The following is a 27,205-nucleotide window of genomic DNA, read 5'->3' on the forward strand; positions in this document are numbered from 1 at the left end:
TTAAACAAATTAGTATGGAAATGTTGAGTGGAATAACAGATAGATAGACAAATTCAGAAAACTTTAAAACAACCTGAAAAAGCTTATAAATATAAAAATGAAAGTGGGTCATATAGACTGTGGTTTTAGTAAATGATATTCCTAATGGTATCCCTAATCTTTGAATAATAGTAAAAATAAAAATCAAGGTTCTTAAAACCAATCCAGTTGGCTTGCTGTAAAACGGCATCTGGGTGGTAACATGTAACTTAAAAATTTAAGCCAATATTTTATAAAATGAAAAAACAAACAAAATCCATTTACAGTATAACATTATCAGCCACAAAGACTCACAACCATTCAGTCAACCATATGTAAGTCAAAGAAGATTAAGCAGTAATGGGAAGAAAAAAACACACATCTACTGGCTGGCTCTTGCTTCATATCTAAGGGAGAATAAATCTGCCAGCCTGAAAAGCAGTAAGATGTCTCATTTCCCTGCTACTGCCTGATTGGGAGACGTAGGGTTTGATCAATTCTCTCTCCATTCCCAAAAGGATATCCGTTGCTGTGCTGCACTGCAACACCTTTCAGTAGCAACCAGGGTCACTTCACCATCTCCCCTTTCTACATGTTTTCTAAGACTAAAATCTGCATTAATGCAAAATGCCCAGAGTCTATGATGGTTATGCATTTGGTTTTCTGCATGTGGGGATGGGATGTGAGATAATAAAGTACCACGATAAAGTGCAAAAACACTTTTCTGGCAAAAGAAGAAGTATATATTGGTTAGAATTACCTAAAATATGTATACCTTCTCAAAGTGGTCAACCAGATAACAAAACTAATAGAGATGAAATCCAGAATTTAGAGAAATTAAGTGAATGGTACTGACTAGAAATTAGATGAAGTCTGTTCACATTTACCACCCTCCTAGGTGAAAATCTGAGAAACGTGTTCTAATGGCAACCAGGTAAACAATGAGAGGACCTGGAATGAGTGGAAGATATTATGAGTAATCAGTGGAGGCAACTCTCATTTCCAAAGGATGAGTAATTGGAAAACAATACTAATAGATGTGAAAATGTTCTTCAAAAAATAAAATGAGTATTTAACGACCAGGACATAAATGAATATATTACTTCTAAAAAATATATGCTATATCTACCTAAGTAAATGTTATAAAAACAGTATTTATTTGTTATTTATAAAATTAAGAAACCATGCATTATATTAAATAAGATAGAAAATAAAATATAAAATAATATTACAATAAAATGAAAAAATAAATATACAGAGGAAATTGGCTGAGATGGACATGTTAATAAAATGGAGCTTAATAAGATATTGAGATGTGAAGAAACTGAAAATACAGTCACATATTTAAAATATTCATTAAAAGCAGAATTAATACAGCAGAAAACTAAATTTTGAAATAAAATCAAGAAACACTATGAATAGAGGAAATGGAACAAGTGATAGAGATGAATGAGAGGTAATATTACCACTGTAACATTCAGAGAAGGGAGACCTGTCTCTGTATTATGGAAATCCTAAAAACAAATCAGAAAAAGTAGAAACAAGAAACATTGAAGACAGCAAAAAACGAAACTCTGAGTATGCATATCTGCATACATATATGACACACACACAACCAGAAAAATAAGTAAATTATTTTATTTCAAAAATAAAGCATTTATCAATCAAAAAGAAGAAGTGGAAGGAGAAGCAGAAGCAGCAGCAGCAACAAGATGGCTGACCGGAGACACCACCAGCCAGAGCATCTCTGTAAGAAGCTTTAGATAAAAGAGAAAAAACAGACAGACAAACATAGATCGGAAGAGGGTCTGAAAGAAGACTGCCTGAACCTACAGGAAACTCCACGGGAAGAGGTTGCCAAGCAGAACTGTAAGGAGAAAGGCATCAGTGGAGATTAAGCCCCAAGAGGTGTGGAGACCAGCGAGAAGGGTAGGTGGGTCGGTTAACTTCCCCTCCCTCGCATGGTGGACTGTTGGTGGGCTCCCAAGCTGCTGGAGAGACAAGCCCAGAGACTACTGCCACCAGTGAGCAGAGAGCTTCTTGAGAACAGGACACCAGGCTCCCAGCACCCCCAGGGCACTCCCTCCCCACAGACCTGAGCCGGTTGGCAGGTGCCATATTGGTTCTCTACCCATAGGTGAGTTTGTTCTCTCCAGGGGGCCTCAACCTCTCAGGTTCTGTCTTGCTTGTCTCCACACAGACATTTCCCAACTTTGGCCAAGACTGCAGGAGCCACAGGGGTCCAGTGGGTCCCAGGTGGTCTGTGTGACTCCAGAGCCTCATCATTCTGGGTGGACTGCCTTCTGGAGAGAGGGTTGGAGATGACCAGGGGGTGAACTTTCCTCCACCTAGATTCTTTTTCATGCCGTCTCCTCCCTCACATATGGTTGCCAAGACAGACAACTGAGCCACCATATGGAAGTTTCCACAGGGAATGGGGCTCAGACCTTTTCTTTTGGGGTCCTGCAACACACTGAGGGGTGCATGGACTGTGAGCTCCCTGCCTGCCGGCCCTCCGTGCTGCCGATTGCCTGGTGACTCCAGTAGAGCGGGACATACCCCCAGGTGGAGGGACATTAATCAGCTTGGGCACCCTGTGGGTGACTTGGGACCAGCATCCTCCTTGGCATGGTCAGGATTGATTTCCAGGGCCCAGGAGATGGGCCTGTAGGCCAGATGCCATACCCCCAGGTCTCGATTTTGTTGCCCCGAGGCACAAAGGGGATATTTGTAAATTTTTTTAGCCGGGTGTAGGTGCATGCAGGGGCAGATGGGGGTGGGGGTGGGGAGTGCATTGGGGGTTCTAGCTGCAGTATGCACACAGGGCAACTCTTCTTCCAAGGGAGGGCTGGGCTCTCAGCTCAGGCCGGGATCCTAGGCAGAGAACTTCCTGGCCAATATCTCAGCCTTGGGAGAGCTGAGCTGGCTTGAGTTCCTGCCTACTGGCAGAGGCCCAGGAGAAATTGTGGGATAGGGGAGGGTGGAAAGGAGCGAGGCTTGCTCCAGACTGCCTGACTGAGCGTCTCAGACAGACCCGCCTCCACATTCAGAATGTCTGGTTGAGTGGGGACACTTCAGCCCCTCCATAGCAGCTTTTCCCAGAGGTGGGGAACAGAACTTTGACCCCTGTTAAAAGCATTTGCAGAGTTTGAGGGCAGGCTCACCCAACCCAGCCCCACCCAGCCTCACTCCTCCACCTCTGTTGAGGTGGAGAATAAGGACACACCTGAAAGTTCCAGGGTTCCACCCACCACCTGGGGCACTAGAGTGTTTCTCCTGAGGAACTAGAGCTGGTGACAGGTTACACAAACAACATTGCAGCTTGTTCCTTCTGGCAAGCAAGGGACAGCTATTGACAGGGAGGTCAATTTGCACGCTATTTATAGCATTTACTGACTCAATCATATAGGGTGTGGTCCATTCTCACCCAAAAGTACCACCTCTTGGCTCAGAGATTAAATTGGGTGTGTCATTTTCTAAACAAAAGAAAATCCAAAGGTATGAAGCAACAGCTGCTCCAAATGAAAAAGAATCAGTGAAAGAACACCAGAAGTCTGAAGAATCAGAGCAGAGGAACACTCTCAAAAGGGAACACCAGCTCTCTAACAACAGATATCAACCAACCAAAATCAGAATATTGAAATGACCGATGGAGAATTTCGAACATGGATTTTAAGGAAGCTCAATAAAACACAAGATAAAGTGGAAACCCAACACAAAGAAACCACAAAAACAATGCAGCAGATGAATTAAAAATTCACTAAAGAAATTGAAATATTAAAGAAAAATCAAACAGAACTTCTGGAAATGAAAAATTTATTCAAGAAATTACAAAACACAGTGGAAAGCCTTAAGAATAGATTAGATCAAGCAAAAGAAAGAATCTCAGAGCTTGAAGACACCACCTTTCAATTAAATAGTCAGTCACAGAGATGGAGCAGAGACAAAGGAGAAATGAGCAACGCCTACAAGAAATATGGGATTATGTGAAGAGGCCCAACGTAAGAATCACAGGCACCCCTGACGGGGAATAGGGAACTATTTAAAAGTTAGTTAACATTGACTTAGTCTAAATAATTATTACAAATATAATTTGAAATATACTAATTTTAAAAATTACTCAGTATTAATAAGTGGGGTGAAGAATTCTAGATTATTTCAACTAAAACTGAAAGACATACTAAATTTTCTGTCTTACAAGAAGAAAGGGGAATAAAGTATGTCATTTCCTTTATATTAAAAATTTTACATTAAAAACATACTTTATATAAAAAATAAAGTATGTTATTTCCTTTACATTATTATTATTAAAAACAATCATATATGTTTGTAAATATATAGTTGTTAAGTATTAAGAGAGGTTTATTAGAGAAAAATAGCATGAATAATTGTCAAAACACTAGAAGAATCAAAATATGATAACATTTACATTGTAATCAGCAGGAAAATAGGAAATTAAAAGTATGTTTAAGAACAGCAAACAAAAAGAGGCATGTAGGATCAATGGCATCTCCAATAACAGTAAATATAAATAGTTCAGCAGATTAAAAACATTATCCAAAACTATTACTTTCAATTGTGTAGATTTTTCAACATATAAAAAATATCAAAGTTAAGAGGAAGGTATTGCTAAATATTTTAATCAAATGTACTATACACCTACACAGACACACATGGATACAAAATGAAGCAAGATAGGCAACGTTAGTAACAGAAAACAGTGGAATACAATGCAAAAAGCATCAAGACCATTATATCGAAATTTCTAAAGAAGTTATAATAGATGTGGGCATTTATTTATCAAACAAAAGTGTGTGTGTGATTTAAAGTAAATTAATGGAAACTTCTGGGATTTTATAACCAACTCAACTTATTAATATTAAACTTTGTATTTGTACTCTAGATGTTTACCTTTTTCATCTGCCAAATATTGAATCCTCTGATAAATAGTTCAAAAATGAATCATTGTAGAAAAAAAAATTTTTGCATTGAATTTGTATTCATTCATGATTTATTAAATGATGAACTAAAAAATACTTAAAAGGATAAAAAATAATTTTCACATACTGGCAACCAAATTTTATTTAATGAAGAAGCACTGTGAGCTTTTGCCTTCTAATGATGAACAGAATAACTGTTACTTCTATCAAATTATTTTACAAATTGCAGCTAATGCAATAAGACAAATGTGGACATAATCACTGGTGAGGAAGAGGTGTTATTATTTATAGATGACATGATTATGTATGTAAAACCCAGGAGAATGTGTTAGATCTGTAGCCTATATGGAGACATAATATTTTAGCATGAGAAGATATAAAATTGTAAAAATATAAATAAACTATGGATGAATTTATAAATTGAATTTAATACCCTCAATGAGGAAGTTGACAACTGACTCTAAAGTACTATTGAAAAAGGAAAAGATAGAAAAAAAAATTAGTAGGGATTTTCTATATACCAACGACAATCAGGCTGACAATCAAATCAAAGACTCAATACCTTTCACAATAGCTACAAAGAAAATAAAATACCTAGAAATATATTTAACCAAGGAGGTGAATGGAATGAAAAAATAATGATATAGTATTGTACTGACCAATAGATCAGCAAACCAACCACTATACTTTCAAAACATTTATCAGGTAGATGTTTTGAGCCTTATTTGTTATTTTATACACCACTTTTATTTTGTAATTTTAAGAAATAGTACATGCATTATTCACTTGTTACATTTGGCTATAGAAAACTCTTTGGTAACTCTTAGGTAGAAGTTTAAACATAATTTGAAATAGTAAAGATAATTTGTTAGCAAAGTCATCAGAAATTGATACACATTAATGAAAAGTAATACAAATAGGAAAAAGTTTACTACAGTGCAGTGTTTTACCACTGTAAAGGTTAGATATGTGAACACTTTATGTAAGGGAAAATCAAGGTAAGTCATATGAAAGGAATAAAAAATGTCTCTACCCTATTCTCTTCTCTGTCTCAAAAATCAGGAAAAAAAATTATACCTGTGTGGAGTGAGTTCTATTCTTTGAGGCAGTCAGAGTTTGTATCCTCTTATTCATAAGACAGAAATTTATTGAACACCTACTCTGTGCCAGTCACTGTACTAGACACTACAGATAAGACTATGAATGTCAAGGTCATGGTCTTTCTTCTATGGGGCTGAAAGTCCTGAAGATGATAAAGGTATTAAGTAAGTACTTTTGAATGTTATATGTATGTTGGAAAAAGAGGCATTTTTTTCCCCTGTCTTTCAAGAAGCAGAATAAAATAAAAACATGTCTTATAACATGTTTATCTCTAAAACAATATCATTAGTGGAACTTTTTAAAGAATGTACTTAGAGCCAAGGGAAAATGATCCCAGGGAAGGTCTGAAGATACCAGAAGGAAGGATAATTAAAGATTACAGTAAATATGTGGGTAATTCTAAGCTAATATTGGCTGTATAAACAATAATAACAATTTCTAATTTGGAGAGCAAAAGAAATTAATTAAATACTAGGTCATAAGACTATATAAGTTGGAGCTGGGTGATCCAAGGTTTAAAAGCTGCTTTTATTGTCCAGGGGAAAGTATAGCTACATATAACTTTAGATGTTTTAGATAACAAGCATGTATGAAGATAATAGAAGGTATATTTTTCTTTAAATAGAAAGAGAGGAGGAAATGAAAAAAAAGAAAAAAAACTCAATCAAGTTGGAAGAAGGTCCACAAGTGGGGAGAGAGGGTGAGAAAAAGATGACACTGATTTCAATCAGCTGAGACAAGTGCTTCTCCTGTCTTCAGCTGGTAGAAGTACCAATAGAAATGTTCTCTGAGATGAAGAAATGAAAAGGTGTACATCAGAAACACATAAATGGTCTGGATATATCATATAAGCTCTATAGATTGTTACATTGTGTTAAAAAAAAAAGCTAAATGAGGTTTACTACAGACATATCAGAATCAAAAGGATAAGGATTGCTTAAAATTAAAAAGACAGAAACAGATATCCCAGGACATTAGTAACAATGTCAATAATAAAACCAAGCTGGTATAGTTAGATGAAAAACAGACAAACAAGGCCTATAGGCCAAAAAAAAAAATTTTTTTTTGGAAGTGGAGAACTTTATAGATGTAAAGGTTTAATTCTCCAGGTATCTCACATAAGCACTTAAAGATAATTCCTTCAAAATTTACATGGCAACATTTTGTAGCACTACAAAGAGAAACTGACAAATCCACTTTGATAATGAAAGGATTTAATAGTAATCTCACATCATTTATAGATCAGACAAAAATATCATTAGCTGTATAGAAGATTTGAAAAATACAATTAACAAGCTTGATATAACTAACATGTATAGAATACCACATCTAATAGTTGGAAATCACACCTTCTTTTAAAGAACAAGTACCGCTTATGAAATGAAAATTGACCCTATATTCAGCAACTTTTAATATAATTCAAGGTCAGTATTATACAGACTATTCTATCTGTCTCCAATGTAGTTAAAAATCAATAAAAAGAAGATAACTACAGAAAAACTCATACGTTTTAAGCTTAAAAAAAAATTCTAAATAACTCTCACAAAGAAAAAAAACCACAATAAAATTGGAAAAATTTAGAAATGAAGTTGTCAAGAAAAAAAACATTTTTGTGTAAGAAGTTCAAAGATACACATCACCCGTATTTTGTAGCTAAAAATAATTCTTGAAGCTATTCCAGCAACCAGAAAAATAAATCACATTGACTCAAAAATGTACAAATTGTGTCATACAAGGTCTATTGCTAAGAGCTGATAACAGTTAAAATGGATTTATGCCTAAATAATTGAACCATTCATTTTTTGCTGTGATTATCTCTATGCCATTTCATCAGATCATTAATTTGGCAAAATGGTAGTAATTTAGTTAGAAATACAGTGCAATACTTTTCTAGATAGGAAATTTTATTTTATCACTTTTTCCTCCTAAGGTCTAAGAGAATTAAACTGATTTTGCTTACTTGGAAAGAATTTCCTCACCACCAAAATGATCCCAGCTCTGGCAGGAAAAAAAAAAAAAAAGAAAAAGGAAATCATTGCCTTGGGGCTTGCAAGGCAATACATAATTGTGTTTATTCAATGAATCAGTGGAGACAGAAGACTCACCTACTTAATATGACTCTTTCCTACAGGAGCTGTATGAAGCTGTCTTATTTTCCTGCCAGTTCAATCACGGTACTGTTTTCTGGTGCTCAACTGACAAACTTGCTTTCCACCTGGCCCAAATGGCAGGTAGACATGCATGGAGTACAAATAACATGTCATGGTAAGAGCCCTTGAGTTGGAATATAAAAATCTTGATTCAAATCCAAGCTCTTAATGACATTAATGACGTGGGTAGTATGCGTTCTTTAACCTCCCTCTCTGAATCAGTTACCTGATATACAATATTACTTTAGCTAGTAAATTTAAAAAGATGAACACTATACATGAGTTGCATATTACAGTTAGTTTTAAAGAGAGGGCTGTATCTTATCTCTACCTTCAATCCCAAGCATCAGAAACATAATTGCTCACTAGGTAAGAACGTAAGGGGACAATTGGGACACACGCTGGGTTCACACTGGCTTCAGGGAGCAGCTGATAAAGAAGGAGGCAGACAGGACAGAGAAGGAGCCCAGCACCCAGTGACAAAACAGAAATAGAACAGCCACTTCTCTCCAGCAGCAGCTGCTGCCAGTTTCGAGCCCATATGTTAAGAATATCCACCTTCCGTTTAACAAAAATTTCCTTTTGGAGTCATCATGGGGACACAGTCTGTAGACTGGTGGCACTGGCTTCAAGACACTGAAAGGAATGTGCACAAAGAAAAGTCTACCAGCAGACATGACTGAAATGAGCTCAAGTCTCTGATGAAATGATATGATAGCAATGCAATCTTTGGGGTAGTCAGCTAGGAATGGGAGTGAGGAGAGAGACAGAGAGACAGAGACAGAGAGAGAGAAAGAGAGAGGGGGAAGAGAGAGAGAATAATCAGTTTTTTAGGAAAGCTCTATCTTCCTGTTGTAGACTCTAGAGAATATTTACAAGCCAGATATCTCTATTTCAAAACATGGCACAACTGTAGCTTTTCAATTTATCTACCACTTAAGTATCACAATATAATTAAAGAGCTACTTTGCCTCAATGATACATTTGAATCGAAATATCCTCCTATGTATTTAATTGATTATAGGAAGTTTATTTGTTTTAACGTCTTACCTGAAGCATGCAGCTTCCTGAAATGAAACCTGACCTCACTTCTTGTCAAGAGTCAAATATGCTCACACAAGCCAAAACACTTCTATTTCAAGGGAACGTGATGCTTCCACTGGAAGCTTTTATTCCTGTTTGGCAGGTTTGACATGTTTGGAAATCTATTTTTCATCAAATGCTAGAGGGTTGTATGGAAAAAAAAGGGTTTGCACGGACATAATGAATACAGGATTTAAGCCAAAAACCTAACAATAAATTAGTTTCTTTGTGCTGAACAGAATTTGTGCCAGAAGATATTGAGCAGCAATATGCAAACAAAAATATGCTTTAAAAAATGTGTAAGGTGAGCACATTTCTTCTCAAATTATATTTTCTTATGTAATCATGCATTTGAATGTGAAGGTAGTTGGGGGTGGTGAAACCAGTGGTCTTAATTCACAGCAGAGGTGAGCCCTTGAAAATGCTACTCTAGCCATTCTGTGAGTTTGGACTATCTAGACATTGTCTTTATTTACTTAGAATTTAATAAGTTCAGATTTTTTTTCTAGCTAAGAAAAATTTTAAATTTTTTGCTCAACCTCAGGATCCATAATAAATTTTAATTTAAAAATACTTGTTATCTAATAATATTTGAAAATAAATAGCAAAAAGCAGAAAAGGAATATTTTCAATAGGAACAAGAAAATAGATGTGGGTAGACTGTTGTTTTGGTGTACTGCTATTGAAACTGAGCAATGTGTGGAAACTTTGAGGCAACATAAGAAATTATATAAATGCATCCAAGTAAACTAGGCTCAGCCAGAAGCATGCTTGCTTTATTGGGAGAAAGTTTTAGGAGCCAAAAATAAATGGAATCACTACTTTGTTACCAAAATATGTCACAGGATCATTTTGTTGTTGTATTCTCTATTTTTTTTCTTTTAAAATTTGTATTAGCTTTTTCTAAGATTGATTTCTTGGATGGAAGGGAAGAGAATGGAAAATTGAGAATTTTATCTACTTCAGTGCTGCTTATGAAAAGATATTTATAATGTTGAAAGGTTCAGAATGGTACACACAGCTCTTTGAACCTCTTCTGCTACAGAGCTACAAACATGTGAGAGTGTATAGCAGTGTGGAAGCTTAACCTAATGATAAGGAAAACCCTCATCTATTACCTGGCACATCAGCCACCTGAGACCCCCACCCCTCAAGGAAGACCCGCATCAGCATAATACTAACTTATTACCTGGCGCATCAACTAACCTATCACCTGGTGCACATCAGCATAACACTAAACCTATTACCTGACACATCAACTAACCTATTACCTGGTGGCGCATTAGCCACCTGAGAACCCACCCCTCGGGCCACCCCAACTTGATAAAAGTGGGAAAAATCGGGTAGACAGGGCTGAGAATTTGGTGGTGAGACCCCTCTGAGCCCCCTGAGAATCAAGGGAATAAACCTTGATTCTCCGACTCTCCGTGTGTCGCTGGGTTTGTCCTCGGAACCACCCGCTGTAACACTTGCTGTAACACTAAAACTGGAGGGTAATGCCACACAGGGAAATGATTGCATCGTTATATTTTAATAATAACCTGGATTGCAATTCTTAACTTTGGAATTCTGGAGAGGTAGAGGACTCCAAAAGTAACTTTACGTGCAGCAATTTTTCCTAAATACAATTATGCTAATCATTTAACATCTCTTTAAATTAATTCCTAAAATAAGCCACTATTTTAAGAAATAATCCCATGAAGAACTGGCAAATTTTGTAGCTACAAATATCTTATCACACATTAAGGTAGACTCATGTACATTTTGGAGGAGGACCTATGAGAGTTGGACTGGGTTGAAAAGGAACAATCTAATCTTGGTAAAACTGAAAGATTAAGGTTAGAACAGTTTGATATTCATTATTCATTAACAAGAAAAGGTACCAAAATGTTCCTTGTACTTTGTTTCCTTTGAAAATATGTCCTTCAATATTATCTATATCCTTGCTTAACATGTGTGCTTACCTATTTTAGTAGAACTTTTGATTAAAAATAAAATCCACTGGACAGTTATGCTATTTTTATAATTTACTTTTTCATAGCTTTGTCCCATGCCTAAGACTTCAATATGTAAAAACTTCTCTCTTACCTGGTAGTAGTCCACTCTGTTTTTAGGTAAAGCATTTAAGACAAAATGATCAACCTTCAACACTAAAATTGCAAATTTTAAAAAAGACAGTCTTTGCAGTGCCAGTTTGTTCAAATTCCTATGTGTTGGGTTATATTACTTAGGTTATATTGTCTATGCATTTTATTGTACGATGCAAATTTTGAGTGTCTTGGTTGAATAGCCTCCCAAAACGTTCCTGCTCATCCCATTAAGATATCGATATCCAAGTACATATAACCTTCTAATTTTTTCTAAATAGGTTTATTTTTCCCCACTCTATAGTAAATGTAATTTCTTTGTTCAAAATGCCTTAATTTCAGAATATGCATTCCAAATTAAGGTCTATAACTGTCCTTGCTAAGCAGCCTGTAGTCTTGCCCTAAACCAGAGAAAGATTCTTCAGCACTGACTTTGCCAGTAGGCTAGAATTTAAGAGTTATCTTTAAAATTTAATGCAAAGAGTTATGATCCAGACCTTGAGACAGGCTACATGCATGTTCCATATAGGCTTAGCAATTTCCCTCTCATTCTCTTCCTGGTGTTATTCGTATAAACACTTTTTAAAGCAGGATCACACATAATAAGCAAAAAATTCTGAAAAGAGTACCTACTGGGTGCTTAGCAGCTGCGTTATACTGGATATATTATGTTGAACAAGACTGCTAAGGTCCCTTCCGTCATGGAGTGGACAAGTACAACTTCCCTGTTGCCTAATAGAGTGATCTGAACCTAGTTAGTACCTTTTTGAAAAACAAATGAAGGCAATTGCAGACATAATGCAGCTATTTGTATACATCTATTTCAAATATGGGAAATTGAAAAAGAAAGGGAAATTTTTTTTTGGTTGTTTTTTTAGAGGCAGAGTCTCACTCTGTTGCCCGCGCTAGAGTGCCGTGGTGTCAGCCTAGCTCACAGCAACCTCAAACTCCTGGGATCAAGCGATCCTCCTGCCTCAGTCTCCCAAGTAGCTGGGACTACAGGCATGCACCACCATGCCCGGCTAATTTTTTCTATATATTTTTAGTTGTCCGGCTAATTTCTTTTTATTTTTAGTAGAGAAGGGGTCTTGATCTTGCTCAGGCTGGTGTTGAACTCCTGAGCTCAAACCATCCACCCACCTTGGTCTCCCAGAGTGCTAGGATTAAAGGCATGAGCCACCAGGCCCTGCCCATGAAAGGGAAATGTTTTGATCAAGTTATTTAGACATTAAATGCTACCTGCATTACTGCTATATGAAAAGTAAGTTGTTTGTTCATTCATTCACTTTAGCTTGAGAGGAGGAAAAAAATGAATCAATAGAATATGAAATTATTTATAAAAAATAGAGCTTTTAAACCTTCAAAAATATTATTTGTTTAAAGTTAAGTATAAAGGAGCCAGAAATTGATATTGATATTCCTAAACCTCATACAAACTGTCTCAACATTTTTTTGTGAAATTGATCCAATCATTTTAAAAGGTTATTCAATTACTAAACAATAAACACACATGAAATGTTCATTGTAGAGTAGATTGAATATATATATCCCCAATGGAATACTCTTCAGCCTTAGACAAGAAGAAAATCCTGTCATTTGTGACAACATGGATCATCCTGGAGGATAGTAAGGTGAGCAAAATAAGGTGGACATAGAAAAACAAATACTGCATGACCTCACTTATGTGTGGAATCTAAAAAAGTCAAATTCGTAAAAGCAGAGAGGAAAATGGTGGTTACCAAAAACTAGGGGTAGGGAGACTGGGGAGATGTTAGTCATAGGATACAAAATTTCAGTTAGACAAGAAGACTAAATACAAGATACCTATTGTACAACATGGTCACTGTGGTTACTAACGATTGCTAAGGGTAGACTTTAAGTTTTCTCACCACAAAATGATAAGTATGTGAGGTAATATAATATATATGCTAATTAGCTTGATTTACCCATTCCTCAATGTATGCATATGTTAAAACATCATGTTGTATGCCATAAATACATATAATAAAAAAGAGTAAATGATCATTTGATTTCCATTATTCATTTGGGGAAAAGCAATGCTTTCATACTACACGCTGTGCTGAGGTGCCCACTGTCCATCAGCAGCAGTGGTGGTGCTGTGGGTGGGCTCAGTAAACACTATTCTCACCCTCTGCCTGGTGGATATGCCGCACCATAGATTCCGAATATCTAACGGTGACACTTCCCATGTGCCTTTGCAACCAAGGGTCAGGATGAGAATTAGGTTCTACTAATAAATTGTATTTGCACAAATTTTAGAAGGTAGAAGCAAGGAGAATTTGTGTTGCCTTTGTCTTTTTTTTCCCTCCCTCTACTGGCAAGTGTGATCTTACTTTCTAAAGCAATACTTCAGCGTCTAGTCTTCACTCCTTTGATATTGAGAGGCAGCTGTGGCAAAATAGTGGTGACAGCTAATTCCCAGCTTTCTAAATTTAGGATTGTCTTGAAGGTGGGGTCTTTGTATTCAGTAGTTCCAGTGGTCACCTCAGTCCCTGGGTGTGTCAGTTCTATCGTGCTCTGTTCCAGCCTAGAGCCCACAACTCTGGCTCTTCCTTTCATTATTGTGGAAAGTACTTTCTTCTCTGTATTAAATGAATCTTTCCTGCTTTAAATATTTAGATTTATTTCTGAATAACACAGCAATGTGTCAGACTGTGAGTTGTTACCTCATCTCTGTTCTTAACCTCTTTCCATAATAGAGTTTCAACTGGTCACATGCCCGTGCAATTAAAGACTGCCTTTCTCAGCCTCCCATGTGAGAGGTATGACCATGTGTCTAAGTTCTAGACAATGGAATTCACACAAAAACTAAATTTGACACTTCTGGCTTTGTCCTTAAAAGGACAGAGTATTTCTGTCCAATATTCTGGCACCTTTCCCTCTTTCTAATTGTCATGTGATGGCAAAGTTCTGTCTCCCTGAATCTAGAGACAGAACTCTGATGTTGAGAATGGTGGAGCTGTGTTGCCGACAGTGAACCACCTACCACTTGATATTTAATGAGATATAACTCTCTATCTTGTTTAAAATGCTAGGTTTTAGGCTCCCCCCTCTCTTTTTATAGCATCTAATTTTTAAGTAAAACGTAACTTGATTACTAGAAGTGGGCTCTACCATAATTTTGAAAAATGAGGCATTGGTCTAACAGTTGGGAGTATTTGACAAGAACATAGATATTGTAGACTGGAAAGTTAGTGATTCTCATTACGCTATGGTAAAACATTTGGTAAAATTGTCACTTGCAATCCTTAAAAGGGTAGATTACTTGCCACAAGGACATGTAACTTCTGTGAACTCTTTGGGGAAATTCACAACATTGAAAAACTTAAAATATGGATATATGTTGACTGATACGTGTGGAAAGTTCTGTGACGAGATGTGCTTGGGCTAGTTATAAGAAGTGATTTTTAACAAGCAGACTTAGCAGTAAATAGAACTCTGGCTTCTTCAAGTGTGTGCATTAAAACATCTCAGTTAATTGAAGTCCATTCTAGTTCCAAAGGTCAGGCTGAGTGATGCTTTCCTACCTAAACTAATATTAGATAGCTTCAAAGTTGACACCCTTAAATTGAGAAAGAGCAAAACATGCTGAACAAAGAAACCAGTAAATAAAAAAGATAATCTGCAAGCATAGCAACACTGTCTAGATTAGGTTTTTGATTATGGTTATTTGCCCATGGATTGGGCTGTAAGCAACTAGATCAAAAGCTTACTAAGTTTTTGAGGAAATTGTATTGTTCTGCAAAAGCCAACGCATGTTTGACCTTTAAAGCAACTCCAGAGCTTCCCAACTGGTTTTGCAGAATATAGATCACAAAATATGGGCAGCTCAAAGGAGGGAATTTTTCTAATTCCCTCCCTTAGAAGATAATTACAGGATAATCAAATACTTGTAAGAGTGAAATGGATACATATTTAGAATAATGAATTAATTGAATGTTGATATTACACAAGGACAATGAGTATAAATCAAGACAGTCACAGGCGAACCGGTTCTTATGGTCACCATAGAACACCACAGAAGTAATGGACAAAGAATCTCCCAGAGAAAAGAAAATAGGAATCATAAATGACAAGGGACAAAGGAATTCCCCCTAGATAACATAATTCCTCCCAGCTAATAAAGAGAAATATTTCACTGCCAGGGCAAGGAATGTTTGAAATTTCTATCCAGTAGTATTTCATCATGGCCTTAAAAAATGACAGCTGTACTTTTCCTATTGTCATATACCTGGATATTTGGGCAGTTGACTGCAAGTTGTTCCCTGGTATTCTTTGCCCTCTCCTTCCATAACAATGGCCAAACACTCAAAGTCCATATTTCCCAGCCTCTCTTTCAACCAGATATGGGCAAGTTACTCATGCTAGTCAATGAAATATGAAAAGAAATCATGTTTGATTCTTCCAGGTGTGCCCTTAAAAGAATCATATGTGCACCCTCCTGTCTGTGTCCCCAATACACACATCAACCTGGAGATAGTGAAGAAGACTTGTGCTGAGGGTGGCAAAGCTGAATTGCTGGTTCTTATCATCATTTTTGATATAAAAGTGAGGGAGAGAGAGAAAACACTAGAGAGAGAAAATTCTGTCTTGTTTATACTGCTGCATTTTGGGTATTTTTGTTACAGAATTTATATTAAAACTGCATTAACTACCACAGTAGCCATAGATTCAAATAATTACTTACATCACTTACAAAAAATAGAATCAAAATAGATTCAAACTATTTCCAGGTGCAGGTTCATAATAAGAACATTATAAAATATTGTAAATATTTTTTAAAAATCCCAAAAGTTATAGCGGAAATGTGTTTACAAATAATTATTTTCAAAGACATTAAAATAAAGCACTCATCCATTGAATATCTATACTAATAACCATTAGATTAATTTTAATAAACATTCTATAGTAGCTTCACATCTACTACAACTTTCCATATGTTTTGGTTTGAAAAAGCCAAGAAATAATGGCCATACATGAACCACTTGAAATGTGATTTAATAAAGTCTAGAATTCCATTCTGAAAAAAAACACTAAATACATACAAAATTAATGTTCAATAATTAGTACAGAATGGACAAAGATAGAGGATTCATTTTAAAAAATTCAGACTTTTTTCTCAGCATAAGATAGGATGAGAAAATTTCCTAATTCTTTAAAAATAAAAATAAAAATCCCCACGTATTCCTCTATCCTCAAATCCTTTGGTTAAAGTAAACTGCTCATGGTTCTCAAATTTAATACCTAAGTGCTGAGTATGCATTTTTTTCCCTTACTCAGGTTTGTCTTTTGGGGGTGCCTCAGAAAATGCACACTGCTTTATGGCCCATAGCTTTGTTGGGGTGAGAGCAAAACTGAAATATGCAATCTGAGGAACAAGGAGCAGAAGATAAAGTTTGGCTAACTCTTCTCTTAAAAATGAAAGAAAGTTAGTTGAAGCCACCAGATAGGGTATTGGATAGCTTTATTCCTAATCATTGTGTGTTATCACTCTGGTCAGATGATTAGAATATAGACCCTAAGGGACAGTGATGATCAAACTGGAATTATATTGTGCACATTTGGGAAATACAGGAATACTTTTAGTGCTTCAACAATATCGTTGTGCTACAACTACGGATCACAATGGTCACTGTGCTAGTTTCCTTTGTAAGTGTATTTTTACCTTTTAACATTTAAGGTATCAAGATAAAACCCTTGTAATATTAATATCTTCTCTTATACTTCTGAAATTGCATTGCTATTTATCTAAGCAAATCTTGAGGCATTTATAACCTTCTGTCTCATATGATAATGTGTTTGTGTATATATATATTTATTCTCCTATTATAATATAGAATCTGTGCTTTATTCACATCCTCCTGCTTCTTGAATATAATAAGCACCAACAAATATTTTTAAACAATTGGGCAGGTCTTGATCTTGCTTCTGGCCTTCCATATATCCACACCTTTATTATATCATTTCTACTTTAACTGTATGCATTCATAAAACATTGTGTTTTTTTAAATTTATTGGCTTATTTATTTCTTTATTCATTTTGTTGCTCACTGGAGACAAAGCTGATGCAGCAAGGAAAAAAAAATTCCTCTTCTATCCCACAAAATTTTTTAGCACAGCTTTTAAAGTGTTCTCCTTTTTTTCCCTAATATATTGTTTGAATTAAAATTTGTCTTGAGATATAGTTTATATACAGTGAGAGGCATAGATCTTAAGTGCACAGCCTGATGAGCATTGAAAAGTACATAGACCTGTCTAATCCTGTCAAGATATAAAACATTCCATCATCCCAGGAAAAATTTCCTCATATGTCTTTCAAAACAAGCCTCACTCCTCCCAGAGGCAATCACTGTTCAAATTTATATTAGTGGGGTTCGAGGGACATGCTATCCCAAAATATGGCAGCTTGACCTTTGAGAAACAGCAGAAGCAGGAGGTTTACTCTCTGACCTTCTCCTGCCCTTCTCCCCTGAAGCAGGTCATAAAAGAATTCTCTGCCCTTCTTCTAAAGTATGTCATAAGACTTCCATTGGAGAAGTACCCTCCTCATACTGAAGAAAGATATGTCCTTGTCTCTGGAGACACAGGGACACAGTTGAATCTGAACAAACAGGCCTTGCTAAGTTTCCCCCATTCCCACCCACTGACTACCATTAGATCACACCTTTATGTCCTCCGATCACAGGTTCTCACGACTGTCCACTTCCTCATGAAACTTAGCCTAAAGATACATAAGCATCCCTGTTTCTTTGGGTCTTCATTTCTGACAGCTCCTGCACCCTGTAAAACGTTTACCAAATAAATTTATATGCTTTTCTCTTATTCATCTGTCTTTTATTATAGGTGCCTCAGCTGTGAGTCTTGCGATAGGAGAGGAAAAGATATTACTTTTTCTCTTCTATACTATCATATATTATTTTCATTGTTATAGATCTTCTGGATTATGCTATCTTGTGTTGAGAGTCTTTAATATGCTCTGGCTGACAGTGCATGTACTAGTGTCTTAATTTGATCATTTTGGGCTTGATTACAGTGGGGTGGGGGGAGAAATAGACTAGCCCTGCTTTTTGAGCAAAATTAAGTCTGGAATTTTTACCATATCAGTACTATAGCTTCAGTAACATCCTGTACTTAAGTTGTTGTACTCTGCTCAGAGATTATAATAACGTATGTCTATATTTGTCTGAGAACTAAAAATATTGATTTGACTCTGAATATTTGGTCTACTTAATTCCAAACATTAATATTTGAAAAAATTATATCTTGTAGCTTTTTACTGAATGTTTTTCTGCAATATCCCTTTGCTTAAACTAACTCTAATTTAAAAATATTTAAAGAATAAATATAATTTATATTTGAAAATAATTAAGTAAAGTTTGTTGCATTCAGAGATGGATCATTAGTAGAAATAAGAGTATTATCAAAATGTCACTTGTAGCTTTGGTACCTTCATTCCTTCTTAAGATAAATTACTGGCCTGATTTGCAATCCTCCCCAATCCTAACAAATGGGTATGGTATGCATATTTCTATAATGTAATACATTGTAAACTAAGACTATAGAAAAGTCTTAATTTAATGAAAACCAAGTAATAATTATTTTTCAATAAACCAAACATCTTTGTTACATATTTCAAGAAAAACAGATTAAATATAACAATATGATTCTTCAAATATTTAAGTGAGAGAGATCTGTGGCTTTGATCTCACAGATATTTGAATATATGTTGCACCTTAAAGATAATTCTACAAAAGTAAGAGTGGGACTCATTGATGAACTTGGGATGCTAAAGGCTGCACTCAATACATTTCACATGATGAGTTTCAAGTATGTTTATAGTTATCTTCTAATATTATCACATGCTTGCAGTTGTATTAGAGATGCATTTAGTTTGTGTAATATAACAACTGGTAAACAACAATACTCAAATAGGCAAAATAACTCAGGATCTAAATGATAAGTAAAACTTCCAATTCTTCCAGAAAAATATTAGTTGACAGATTAAATGGACTTTTCCCTTTTAAATATGATAGTTTTTATCTGACCATTGAATAAATTCTTATTACTGAGACATAAATAAATGTGCTGTAAATATTCACAATGTCAGGCAACATCACAAATGTTCTCCATCTGTCTTTGCAGAGAAAATAGATCAATTTGCTGTAGTCCAAATGTATTACTTCTATAATGCCACATATATTTTACCAGGCAAAGATTTCTTGGAACTCTATATAGAAAATTCAAGAATTAATAGAATTTGACTTTCTTCTTTGAAGAAATTCTAGTTTTTCTGATCTTTTTTAAAGTTTCTCCATACGCTCATTAGAACTTAAGGTTTTTATAACCCCAGAAATAGTTTTAATAATCCTTGAAAAATCACAAATTTCCCTAATTATCTGATTTTGTATAGTAATTCTCTGATTTTACATATACTTTGAGTATAATACAATTTATGTTATGAAATATTATTCAAATACATTAATAAATGAACTTCATTAAAAGTCAAAACAGAAATTGGTATTTTCTCATGTAAAATTGGCCTGTTTTTCTAACATAGCCCTTTATATTTTTGTCTATTTTAATACTGCAATCTCTAAATTGCTGTGCTGCTAATTTCCCTAGACAATTAGTTAGGTCACAGATAAAGTAAAATATTTAGAGTTTTAAATACTAGCAAAGAAAGGGCAGCAGGGCATTTATTTGATCTGAATACCCACTCTGTTTCCAGAATTGCAGTTAACCTGAATGTTAATGAATGCACATCTGCTTTTTTTCTGATGGAAAGCAAACCTGCGTTTTCAACTATTCTAGAGCGCCACCTTCTGGAAATGAAATACTTTTCCACATGTCAAGTAGCAGCTCATTGTGATTGTGGGAAAACGTATGACTTAGTACTGAGAAAAATCATGCCTTATGAGAATTCTATATTCTTTTCAATCAAATGTTGTTTTCCCCTTGGAGGATTAGCGTTAAAGAAGATAATAATGTATGGAAAACTTACTATACTATACTGCTATACTAGAAATAAAATTCTGTTGATTTCACTTTTTTCCTTTGATACAACTAAATAACAAAATTGTTCTCCTTCCATATTACATGACATTTTTATATCTAGTATTAACACATAGAAATGTGTAACACCATTGTCAACATCTTTAAGGACAAACTAAACTTTAGCAGTTATAGCTGATACGTTCTAAGTTAAGTAAGGAACAAACATTTTGTTTTCCTAAGACAGGAGAAAATCTGACTTTGTCTAATTCTAACTACATTGATTTAGTTAAACCTATAATTAGTTAGAGTTCATATTTGAGTTGAAGGCATCCCACATTTACCACCTTCAAGAAAATATTATTGTTATGCAACATTATTGAACTTTTTTTAAAGGAACTATTAGTATTTCCCAATTTGAAACTTACTGGGGTTAAGAAGAGTATATAAATAAAAGTTTAAAAATGGCAGTTCTATTTCTGAAATTTCAACTTTGTGAGATGTAAGGTGTTTCTGTAAAAGTTTCACTTTTTAAATAACCAAAATCAGCAGAAGATTTTTCAATTCTAATTCCTGTTTAACTTCTAATTCTGGTTGCTTAAAGACTATGTAGATATATGCTAGCCAAATAATCTTAATGGTATCATACAAATGTTTGGGTAAATCAGGAAGAGCAAATTTGCAGTACCATCAGCAACCACTCTTGCCCATAGTGAACATGAATAATAGAGTTTGGCTCTCTCACTGAGCCAGGAAGCAGTTTATAAAATACGTTGTTCCACAGAGCTATTCTCAATAGTATAGAGTTCATCTGTGAGATACAGTTTACTGATGATCCAGAGCCTACAGGGACCATGAGAAGGATGAAAGGAAAATGCTTGTAGTAGAAATGGGGGAGAAAGAAGAGCAAGGGTAATATCAGTTTTAAGGATAAGGTGAAAAGGCAGTTATTTTATTAATATGGTTATGTTGGTATATAAGGCTTATAGTCTTAAACTATCTTCAGTTAAATTCCACCATTAGATATTCATTCCATTGAAATTAATTCTTCCTATTCAACATAAATATCCTTGAAAGGTCAAAAACATAATACTATTCCAGTCATTAACAATTATGTTTTCTCTATTTCTTAAAAATGTTAGTCACCTTAGGAACATCTTTTCCTAGGTGGTGGTGGGGGGAGCGAAGTATAACTAATTTTTGAGCACAGTGTGTAGTCCAAAGACAGCAAATGCTGTAGGAAAAGAACATAACAGATTGATGACTTTGTCTAAGAAGAAATCCAATGAGCTTCAAGTCTGTTAATTGCCAGATACTGTTTTGTGTGCTTAGGATACAGAGGATATGTGTTGGGAGTCCTAAAAACAAAAAGGACCTCAGTGGCTCAGAGAGATGGAAATATATGGAGGTAATTGCAACTTTTCACTTAATTCATGATGATGCCTGCAAGTGGTACAGAGGGTAAAAATTGAGGAGAACTTGCAAATAAAAAAAATTTATGTTGAGTAATAAATTTAAAAACAGTGCATAATGGGTCAAAGTAGAAATAAAATAAATCACCCAAAGAGATATATGATCCATTAAAAGAACAAGACATGACCAAAAGTGTTGTCCATACATATACTATATGACCTTGACATAGAAAAGAATATGGTGATCTTAAGGAGAATTGGTTAGTAATAGAAACATACAAAAATCAGCCACAAACTCAAATAAGGAGAAAGAGAGATTTTACAGATTTCTAGGTTTATGCAACTTACAAATTGAAGAGTACTGCTGACTTCAGACACTGCTTGATCTAAGAATTCAATTCCTTCACCAGGACTTGAGCTTTCTTCCTGTCTCAAGTCTGCTTTCTTCTGTGCCTGCTCCATTCTCACGTGCCCTTGGCAACTCACAGGTACCATTTCCTTGGCTTATAATCCAGGTGGTTAGTTTCTGCTTCTCAATAACTTTCACTAATTTGAGTCTCACTAATTTTGATGATCTTGGCTCCTTCTCCCTACAGATGTTGGGCATGCCTCAAAAGAGATGTCCACACATCTACGGGGGGAGAAGGAACTGAAGTCTTTTGAGTATTATAATTTCCTATTCTAAATCTCAGTTTCCTGTTTCTCTAGTTATGGGAGATATCAATAAATGTTCTGCCTGCCTCTCCAAAAAAAATCTATTCAGGAAACAGGGCTTACGAGATTTCCCTCTTAGACATCAATAGTGAACACTGGCATATTAAAAGCTGTGAGAAGTCCTGCAGTGAGGAAGCACATTTCCAGAATATATTGAATACACATTACGTTTTACACAGCATGTTATTTTCTTTCATCAGAACATTGTGACATGGTTTGGGAAATTCTGGGATAGACTGTCTCCAAAATAAAAACAAATGATTCTCTTTGCTTCTTGCCATTAAATGCTTAAATTATGATAGTCTTTTTTTTATACATCAGAGTCCTCCAAGCATTTAATTATAATTTGAGTCTTCATATAATATAAGTCTGCCTGGGAGGAGAGACCGTCCTAGATCTGTTCACCAGAGAATTCCAGTCTGTCTGACAGTCATATTGCTATTAGCAAATTAGTAAATTGGACTCAGTTTTATACATCAGACTTACAATCAGAAGTATTGTGTGTTTTTCCATGAGAGATGATTCTACTTGTAATGGGCTGGAAACATCAGCTTTCTAAGTTTTCTTAGTTAAGTTTTGACTGTGAACCTCAGTACATTCATACAGTCACATCTCACTTCATAGCCACCTAGTGGGCAGCAAGCGATCATGCATGGGAGGCAATCTACAGTCCTTGATTTGTTTTGGCTTTCAGTTTTGCCAGTTGTGGGTTGTTTATGCCAGGGATGATTAGGACACTGTTCTTAACACGCTCAATGAGTCTTGTGACGGGCTTGACTTAAAACAGAATAAAAAAACTTCTGAAGATTTACAATGAAACTTTATTTCTTGGTTAAAAGCTTAACTTCTCGTAAAGAACACTATATTTTATTCTTAATAAGCTATCAAAAATTTTAAAATCATAAAAACCAATACTAATGAGGCTTTGAGAAAAATTTTACAGTATCAGGCAAGTAGTGATAGTAAAATTGCTCTAGGTATTCCACAAACTGTTGATGTGCTTTAACTCTAGAAACTCAACTTGCAAATTTATAAATAAGGAAATAAGCTACTGAAATGACAAAATTTATAACAATATTTTCCTATCAGAGCCATATGTAATAGTGAAAATTTTGGAGCAATCTTACTATCCAACTACAGGGAAATGGTTAAGCAAATAATGGTGTATTATATAATTGGAATCTTATGTCAGCACTACATTTATAGGTATGAAGAATATGTAGCAACATGAAAAAAATTGCAAGTTAAATAGGCGGTGCATCAAATTGTACACTATAATGATAACTAATATGTGTTATTTAGTAAGTAAAGTTTGGATGGGAACACTGAAAAATAGAAGACATTACCTTCTGGTGAGAATAGGGTTTGTTTTTCCTCTTAAAGCATTTTGAAGTATTTTAAGAAAAATATAAAAGTTTTAAATGAAGTAACATGCTGCAAAAGTATTCTCAGGAAGTCTAAAAATTTTATGATAAAGTATTGAAATACAAATAAATCTATGGATTATATGTCTTTCCAGTGTTTAATTATATCACAATGAAATAAAAATGTGTAAAATGCAGGTGGCAACTTTGAGTTAAAATAGGAATTCACTGGAAATAAGAGGTTGTAAAACACGAAGAATCAAACACTGGTTTCTGAGTAAGAAATATTCTCAAACCTGAATTACATATAATAAAATATGACTTGTTTCCTTCTCCACTAAGAGTTTTCCTACCTTTTTTTTTTTTTTTTTTGACTCATAGTCCCTCCCCAGTGGAGGCTGCTAAAATATACATGCCCACATAATCTCTTATGGTACTTTTCAGTTCACATGCTTTATCATGTGATACTCACAAAAATTCTGTGAAACAAACTGGGTGAATGAAAATACATCCTCTTTACAATGAGAAATTGAGAGGCAGAGAGAATACAGGACTTCCTGGGACCACATAGAAAGAACTGTAAAACTGGGAATCTCACTCATATCTTTGGCTGCAAAAGGAATCTTTTATAATAGTCTTGTTTATAAAAAGGTTGTGTTTTCTTGCTTTCAAAATTCCATCAATATTATGTATGATCTATGCTACATACTTTGTATTTAACCTTATATTGTGATAATTGTTTCTGAAGTATTTTAAAAATTAATCTCTGTTAATGTGCGCACAGAGATATTGTACGCTTCCTGTGGACAAGACTGGATCTTCCTTTAGTTACCCTCCACAGTCGGAAGCAATTTGATCGCATTACAGTAGTGCCTAAGATATACCTGATTAAATGATTGGAAATTCTTGTACTTTCCTGATTTGGTTAACACTTTAACTTATTTGAAAATCACTTTTACGGATAATGTAAGATACAGAGAAAATGATCTGATTCGTGGGACTCCTGGACTAATGTAGTTCTGAGATCCAGAAAGTAGGTATGAGATAAGCTGGGAATTCCACCAAAAGTAAAGTAAATTTCACCATTACCAAATCATGAAAAAATACCAAATTTTCTATTGTATTACACCTTTTTAGCAATCCACCAAGAACCTTCAGGATTCTAATTTGTCATACTACCTAATACACTAAATTTTATAATTTCTCTTCTAAGGGTTTGACCAGAGCTAACTGTACCAAAATTATTTTAGGATTCTTTCATTTTCTTTTTAGGCTCTGCTATTAAATTATGATTATCTTATTACCTCTATTGACTGGCAGTTACTTTTCTACTCTTTTATATATTATGGAATTTGTAGAAAAATGTATTATTCTTCCAGACATTTTCTTTAGTAGATAAAGTTGTTTTGCTTGATTTGATATCTTCAATTTACCAAGATCATTTTGACAGCTAATGTTCTTTCATCACTATTTTATACTAAACTTGTGTAATATAGTTTCTGTGTTTCATAGTTATGATCACACTGTACCTTGTACTATAATCGTCACTTCATTCTCTGCTACTGAATATAAGCTCTTGAAAGCAGGGATTTAGTCATAATTTTCTTGGTATTTCTTTTATCTATTATAATACCCAGGACATAAATTTCCCCAGGATATTTAATAAATTAAAGAGTTTTTAGTGCCTTTTAAATATTTCCCAAACTTTTTAGTTTTGTTTTAATTTTCTATAAACATATTATTAAATAAGTATGAAACCCAGTATCACATTTAGAGTTTTTGTATTTGAAATTCCATTTGAAAATGGAGGAATTATAGAAAATGGATGTATGTATTAAAAATGAAAGCCAGTTTCATAAACTAAATAGATGAAAAAAACTGAATTGATGGCTTTGTAATAGGGATTTTATTTTCTTACCACTTGTTTCTTGATAGTTTAGCACCCACTGTGATTACTATTCTTTATGTATGCTAATTGTGATTGTCTATAGCTGTCTGTGTTTTTAAAGTTTTTATTTTATTGTCTACTTTATTTGAATTTGAATTGTACTTTAGACAAGGTGGAAGTGAGATACTGACCTTGACCATATCATTTACTCTTTCTGGGTTTAAATTGTCATATCTAAAAGAAGAATTTTGAACCAAGATCCTCAATAATTAAATTATTGGACTAAATTATTCTTGTTTTGCCCTCTTCTCTCAACAATTGTTATCCAGGTAAACCATCCTTGAAATTAAAGAAATTATATCTATATTATACACACACACACACACACACACGTGAAGAAAAACTTTGCTTATGCAATTCAAACTCCATTTATTAATTAATAATTTATAATTATTCAGGCATTTCTATGATCATATAAGTCAAACACCTTTGATATTAGAAACTTCATTACAGAGTACGTTGCACAATACACTGTACATTCATACTACTTACCTTATATTTTATTCTTTAAGTTTTATGTCTCTTGCCATTAGACATGTCGGCAGGGCTTGCTCAGAAGCTCATTTCATGTCTAATGATTTACTACAACACTATAATAGGAGTTCTGGTCACTGTTGATTTTATCTTATCAGTTGCTACACAAATAAAATTACATGTTCCCATGATTTGTTTGCGCTCTTTGAGTGACTGATAAAATCAGTTTCTCCAATCTCTTCCATTAATACTTACTACTGACACATTTAATTTATACGCCTAAATTGTTACTAGTATTATAATAATCTAGTTGTTTAAACTTCCCTCTTTCACTAATTCCCAAGGATTGGGATAGGAGACCAATGCAATGAGAGGACTTCTAGAAACTTCACTTAGAAACTTTATTATTTTTAAAGATTCTCACCCTCTTTTGCTGTTACCAGACTAAGGTCTAAAGGTCTCACTGATGATTTAGCAGAGTTGGAATGAAAAGTGTATGTTGTAGCTTTGTCATATACTTTATAAGAAGATTACTGGCTTCATTTTTTCTGTTAAGGTATGGAGTCTAGTCTATGCAGCAGTTCTCAAAACTTTTTGGTCTCAAGAATCTTTTATACTTTTAAAGATAAAAACCTCTGAAGAGATTTTGTTTGTATGGGTTATATCTATTGAGATTTATCATATTAGAAATTATAGTTCAGAAAAATTTAAAATATATATTTATAATTTATTTTAAAACAACAATCAACCATTACTTGCCAAAATAAATAGTATATTTTAATGAAAAAAATAGCTATATTTTCCAAAAACAAAAAAAAAAGAAGATAGGCATATTTGCACATTTTTGCAAAACTCATTAGTGTCTAGATTAAAAGACAGATGGATTCTGATACCTGCATCTG

The sequence above is a fragment of the Lemur catta genome, chromosome 6 (genome assembly GCF_020740605.2).
Source record: "Lemur catta isolate mLemCat1 chromosome 6, mLemCat1.pri, whole genome shotgun sequence".
NCBI classification, from domain to species: Eukaryota; Metazoa; Chordata; class Mammalia; order Primates; family Lemuridae; genus Lemur; species Lemur catta.